Source organism: Saimiri boliviensis, chromosome 20 (assembly GCF_048565385.1).
Source record: "Saimiri boliviensis isolate mSaiBol1 chromosome 20, mSaiBol1.pri, whole genome shotgun sequence".
In the NCBI taxonomy this organism is placed as follows: Eukaryota; Metazoa; Chordata; class Mammalia; order Primates; family Cebidae; genus Saimiri; species Saimiri boliviensis.
In genome coordinates, this window is record NC_133468.1 from 3788779 (window position 1) to 3794959 (window position 6181).

Sequence of the window (6181 nt, forward strand, 5' to 3'; positions counted from 1 at the left end):
ATTTTAAAATCACATGGCATCATTATATTGAAAAGTAGGGGAAGTATTGTCACCTACGTAGCAATGCAAATTGCATACAACAAGCTTCCACCAGATGCACAATCCAAAAAAGCTCAAACCATAATTTGGCTCATTTTATATGCACGTGGACTGAAATCAAGCAGCTTGACTTGTTTTTTCACAGGGCTCTGAGGCAAAGAAGAACGTTTGTCAACGGGAGCACCGTGGAGCCTCTGCTGCCCCGCAGCCGAGTCTGTCTTGCTCACCTCATGCATGAGCCTCCCACACCCTGCTAGGAGGAAGGCAAGGGCTCACCCTGCCTCTCAGGCCCTCGGGCAAAGCCCTTGGTCCCCTTGTCCTCTTGCTGCGTTTCCTGGGCTCAGCACACAGAAACCATGACTGGGCTGAGTGCTGGAGGCTGGGCCTCTACATGAGCCCGGCATCGTCTATTCTGGGCCACATTAGCTGATGGTCAATATGAGGCCGCACTGGGGAGCGTCCTCAACCCTGCCTGCAGGCTCCTCTTTCCTCAGTCTCCTACCAAAACGGGTCACAGCATGGGGCCGCCCCAGGGTCTCCCTGCACAGGAAGGAGCCCCGCCCCGCTCTGCATGCTGAAGACGGTCGTGGAGGATCAATTCTGAGGGCCTTAGTAGAAAAGCCTGGAGAAGGAGGGACGTGGCAACGGTGAGCTGTCATGACCACCCCAACGCCAGGAGGAAACGGGAAGGCCTGTTGCCTGGTGACATTTACTGAAAAATGAGGTTTAGAAGCAGATTCCCAATGAAAAAGTAATGAATGAGTAGGGATCCTGAGACAGTTTTGTTCTATTAGCACCCAGCGAACATGTACTTCGGTGTTGACAGGATTTCCTGTGGGTAACTGAACTGTCCTTTGCAGCCAATAAACTATACACATCATAAGCTGACATTTTCACTAATAATTCCCTATACCTCCTGTCAGGCTATGAGATGGAGGCATTTTGTATTAAGAATGTGGACACTAATAAGGGGAGACATGTATCTAGGGAAACCCACACACAACCAGGCACAGTCAGCATCGCACTACACACATTCACACAGACACACGCCAGTCCCGTGCACACAACCCCGCCCCACAGACAGAGAATGTGCCCCTTAATCCTTATCTGGAACAGCCGCTTGTCCCATCACAGCTAGGTCCTCATTCACAACAGGAAGCTCAACTCCGCTGCCTGTCTACAGGAAATCCAGCGAGACACACATTCCTCATCGTCTGAATTATTCATCCACACGGCAGGATTCCCCCATACGTACCACTTTGCAGGGCTCCCCAGGTCCCCTGTAATGACAGAAAACATATTGCCATGAGCACCAGACCGTGCTGCATCCTGTGTGCACAGATGTTTTCTTCAGTTGGTGACATTAGAAAACCAGATGGCAAAAGGTGATCAACTCAAAGGAACCCAAAAGCAGAACAGGACAAACTGACTCATGCTGAAGACACAAGCTTTTCTTGGAGGATGTTTCCTCTAAGTCCGTGTTGCTTGGCAATTAAGTGATTTTGTTCCAAGGAGAGAATCAAGTTGCTAAGGGAAAAGGTCACAGCCACTTAGTGCCTGGCTGGTGCTGCCATTTTCTCCTCCTGTCTAAAATTGAGCCTCAGTGGGGAACACTCTCACTTGAAATTCTTCCCACCAAAGACACTGTATAAGTCAGCCATAATACATATAATCATATCTTATTTTAATTCAATAAGATAAAGTTAAGAAAGTAACTTTTTGTCAGACAAAACCAGGTGGCCTCACCTTCCAATATGATGGGACATCCTCTTTTGAGCTTTGGATGGAGAAAGAATTCCTTTGTGCCTCAATCCTGGCAACTGGGAAGACACAGAGTGACTGTCAGCAGGTGCAGGGGAGGAGCAGGGAAGAAAGATTTTCCAGCCCCGACTGCCTCATCAACGTGAAATAGCCCATCCTGAACGCAGCACAGCACCCAGAGCAGGCTGTGTGTCCCTGCAGCCTCTCAGGGCTCCTGCCTCCTAATCTGACCAGCGCTCACTTGCCCTCCCTTCCTGAGTCCTTCCAAAGTCATTTCATCTCTCTAATCCACCTGTGCTGCTGCTGGGAATCGCATCCCTCCTAGAGGTTTTCTACTTGATAAGTAGCAACCTTTCTATAACTTGAACAAGAGAGAAAAATAAAATTAAAAAGTAACCTTTCTTTAAAGAGAAGATTTAATTCTAACCAAAATACTCTATTTATTCACTAACCGTTCGTTTTTAGGACAATGAAACAACCCTTTGAAAATCTGTTTTCCTCCCATTTACAGAAGACCCCTGTTTAGCACACGCTGTCTGTCCTTCCACTCCGTTTTCCATACACCGTGTGTGTGTGTGTCTGCGGAGTCTGTTACTGCTCACACTCATACTCACACTCGCTTTGACTCCAGCACAGCCTGTCATGGGGCAGCACGTGGGGGTGCTGACCCTCTCTAACCCAGCTGTTAGAGATTCCAGCAGGGAAGGTGGGCACCAAGCTAACACCCTGTCTCTTGGGCATCTGTGTTACTAAGCTGGGGCACTTCTAAGGCTGTGGGCATCATGATTTTTCTCTTGGTTTGGTTTGTTTTTTTGTGACAGGATCTCACTCTGCTGAGATGGAGTGCAGTGGCACAATCACGGCTCAGGGAAGACTCAACCTGTCTGGCCAAAGCAGTCCTCCAGCCTCAGCCTCCTGAGGAACTGGGACTGCAGGAGCACGTCACCACACCTGAATAATTTTTGTACTTTTTGTAAAGATGTGATTTTACTGTGTTGGCCAGGCTGATCTTAAACTCCTGGGCTCAAGTGATCCTCCTGCCTCAACCTCCCAAATTGCTGGGATTACAGGCATGAGCCTTCCCACTGGGTCCAATCATATTTTTAAATACAATAGGACATGTCCCTGATTATTCTCTGCTTTTGAACAGGAGCTGAGAAATGACCCCACCACTGCAGCCAAAAGCCTGTGACTCCCCATGTGTGTTTCGCATTAATGACAACTCCAAAGTCCACTGCACTGCTACCCTGCCTTTCGCCATCACTGAGAACATCCTATAGCGGTGGACAGTGTCTGAGATCTCTCTACGCTGTCATCCTTCCACATGCACACACAGATGCTGGCACTCCCTGGTGTGGTGACGAGTTACACCAGGGCCACACGAGGACTGCAGAGTAGCAGCCCATCACGTCGACTTTGCACCCATTCCTGAGTTCACATTAGCCTTTTCTGTTCAGGAAATGGAGAGTTCATTTCTCCACTCTCTCCAATTTGAGGACTGGGGATATTAAACTAACCTTCTGGTACAGCTGTGATGAAGCATAAAAGTGCTGACTGATGTCACGTGTGCAGTGGGGATGGAATTTGGTTTCTAGAACACCGATCCTTGGGTCGTGCTTGGCACAGGGGAACCTGCTTTCTTGAGAAACGCACACACGCTCCCAAAGACATTCACCGTCACTCCACACAGACTCTCTCCTGCATGCCTCCCCACCCTGATGCACCCCTGTTCCTATTTAAGTGACATCACTGCTTCTGGGAACTAAAGTGGATGGCCACAGTTGTTAACTAAGCTCTCCATTTTTTTTACACCTAACTGCCCAAACTTAATTTCCAGCAGGAAGCTCAAATTAGTGTGACTCTCCAGCAAAAGCCGGGAGGAAAGTGTCCCCTTTCTTAAAATTTTCCGTTAGCAAAGGGGTGACTCTATAGTACATACCATACTCTTGAAGAGCTGACATTGTCTGCAGAGAGAAAGGAAAACACTGTGAGCCTCAGACTGTGCTGTGTCCCATGTGCATGGGGCTTTTCTTCACTTGGTGGCATTAGAAAACCAGTTGGGAAATAGTTCTCAAGGCAATAAGGCCCAAATAAAGCCTAGAGGACACTTGTGGAAAGGCACAGAGTTTTGCACAAGATTTTCAAAATGATTTTGTTGCAAAGTCACAGCTATATTCCCGAAGAATGCATTTCTCCTGAAAAAATGACTCTCTGCCATGCAGTGTGTCAGTGAAGCTGTGCTCTCTGGTGCCATCTGGAACAAGTTTCAAGTTGGTAATGGACATTCACATACCTTTGCCCACCGGGAAATTCTGTGACTCATCTATAATGTTCATGGTAGGATTTGTGTATCTTAATTCAAAATAAAAAAAAACAAAAGAAAAAAATTCCCATCTCAGACAAAGAAAGAAGACTTACGGAGTGACAAGCCTTAATACGATCCCAGGAAGTTTCTTGACAGAACTCCTTCCAGTTGATTGGGAATTCTAGGAAACACAGAGTCACTGTCAGCCGTGGGAGCTGGTGAAGGCCCTCTGGCAGCCCTGGGTACCGAGGACACAAGGCTGGCATGTGCCGAGGAGGTGGGGTAGGAGCAGGGGCTGAGCTGCCCTCCTTGGTGGTGAAGGAAGGCAAAGGACACCATCAGGAGAGCCCTGGGGGACAGAGCCTCGGGTCTCTGGCTAAGGCACCGTTGTCACTGTGAAGTAGGCAGTGTTCACCTAGACAGCACACGAGTGCACGGCGTGACTCCAGGACAGGGTCTGCTCACAGAAAGAGGCCTGGTAAATATCCTCTTTGGAAATAAAAGGATGCAATGTTTAATGTTCCTGAATCTACCTGTGCTCCTCCTGCACTTATATCACTGAATTTTAAATCATTATTGTGGTGAAAAATACACAATATGTATTATTTTATTAAATGCACACTTCAGTGGCATTAGTTCCATTCACAACACTGTGTAGAAAACTAAAGGCAGGCTGGGTGTGGTGGTGCATGCCTGTAATCCCAGCGCTTTGGGAGGCTGAGGTGAGTGAATCACTTGAGGTCAGGAGTTCGAGACAAGCCTGACCAACATGGTAAAACCCCATCTCTACTACAAATACAAAAATTAGGCAGGCATGGTTGTGGTCACCTGTAATCCCAGCTTCTCGGGAGGATGAGACAGGAGGATCACTTGAACTTGGGAGATGGAAGTTGCAGTGAGCTGAGATCCTGCCACTGCACTCCAGCCTTGGAGACAGAGCAAGACTCCGTCTTTTTAAAAAAGAAAAAACTAAAAACAATCTTAATTCAGTGTTCTTACCTTCCACCTAGGAAACTAGAGACAAAAGTATAGTGTAATGTAACCCAGACATAGAAATAATAAAATAAACAGAACTAAATAAAACCAAGAGCTGCTTCATAGGAAAAATAAATAGAACTGATAATCTTCCAGCCAGGCTCACCACAAGGAAAAGCTAGAAGACACAATTTACAAATACTATAAATAAAAAGAGGAATGATTCCTGCTGATCCCATTAATATCAAGCAGGTAATAAAGAATACTTAGAATAAACCTATGCTCACAAATTTGACAGCTTAGATGAAAATGACGAATTCCTCCAAAGGCAGAAACTGTGTCATAACTACCCAAAGGGGACTCAGATAATCTGAGTAGGCTTACATCTATTATAATATAGAAGTTGAATCAATAAAAACTTTAAAAAAAATACCCTGGTGACTTTACTGAATTCTATCTAATTCTTACAAAGGAAAACATAGTCTTATTATATAAACAACCAATTAAAATTCTAAACATTTACCCCAGTTAAATTTTAAAATTATGCTCATTACAAAATCCACACAAGAATGAGGGCACGTGTATCCATGGTTGCCTGAACTGGAAGCAGCTGAGATGCTCTTCAGGAGGTGTGTGCACCAACCCACACCGTTACATGGACCCAACGGAATATGACCCACTGGTAAAAATGACTCAGCCACTAAGCTACTAAAAGATATGAAAAATCTTGCATGTATATTGCTAAGTGAAATCAGTTAGTCCTAAGTGGCTGCATACTTTATGATTCCAATTCTATAAAATTTGGGGAAAAAATGTATAGAGGCAGTAAAATAAATATCTATAGCAGGCAGGGGTCCTGAGCAAAGAAGAAAGGGATGAAGTGGTGCAGCACAGGCTGGGCGCGGTGGCTCACGCCTGTAATCCTAGCACTTTGGGAGGCCGAGGTGGGTGGATCACCTGGGGTCAGGAGTTCAAGACCAGCCTGGCCATCATGGTGAAACTCCATCTTTTAAAAAAAAAAGAAAGAAAGAAAGAAAGAAAGAAAGAAAGAAAGAAAGAAAGAAAGAAAGAAAGAAAGACGTGCAGCGCAGGTTATGTTTT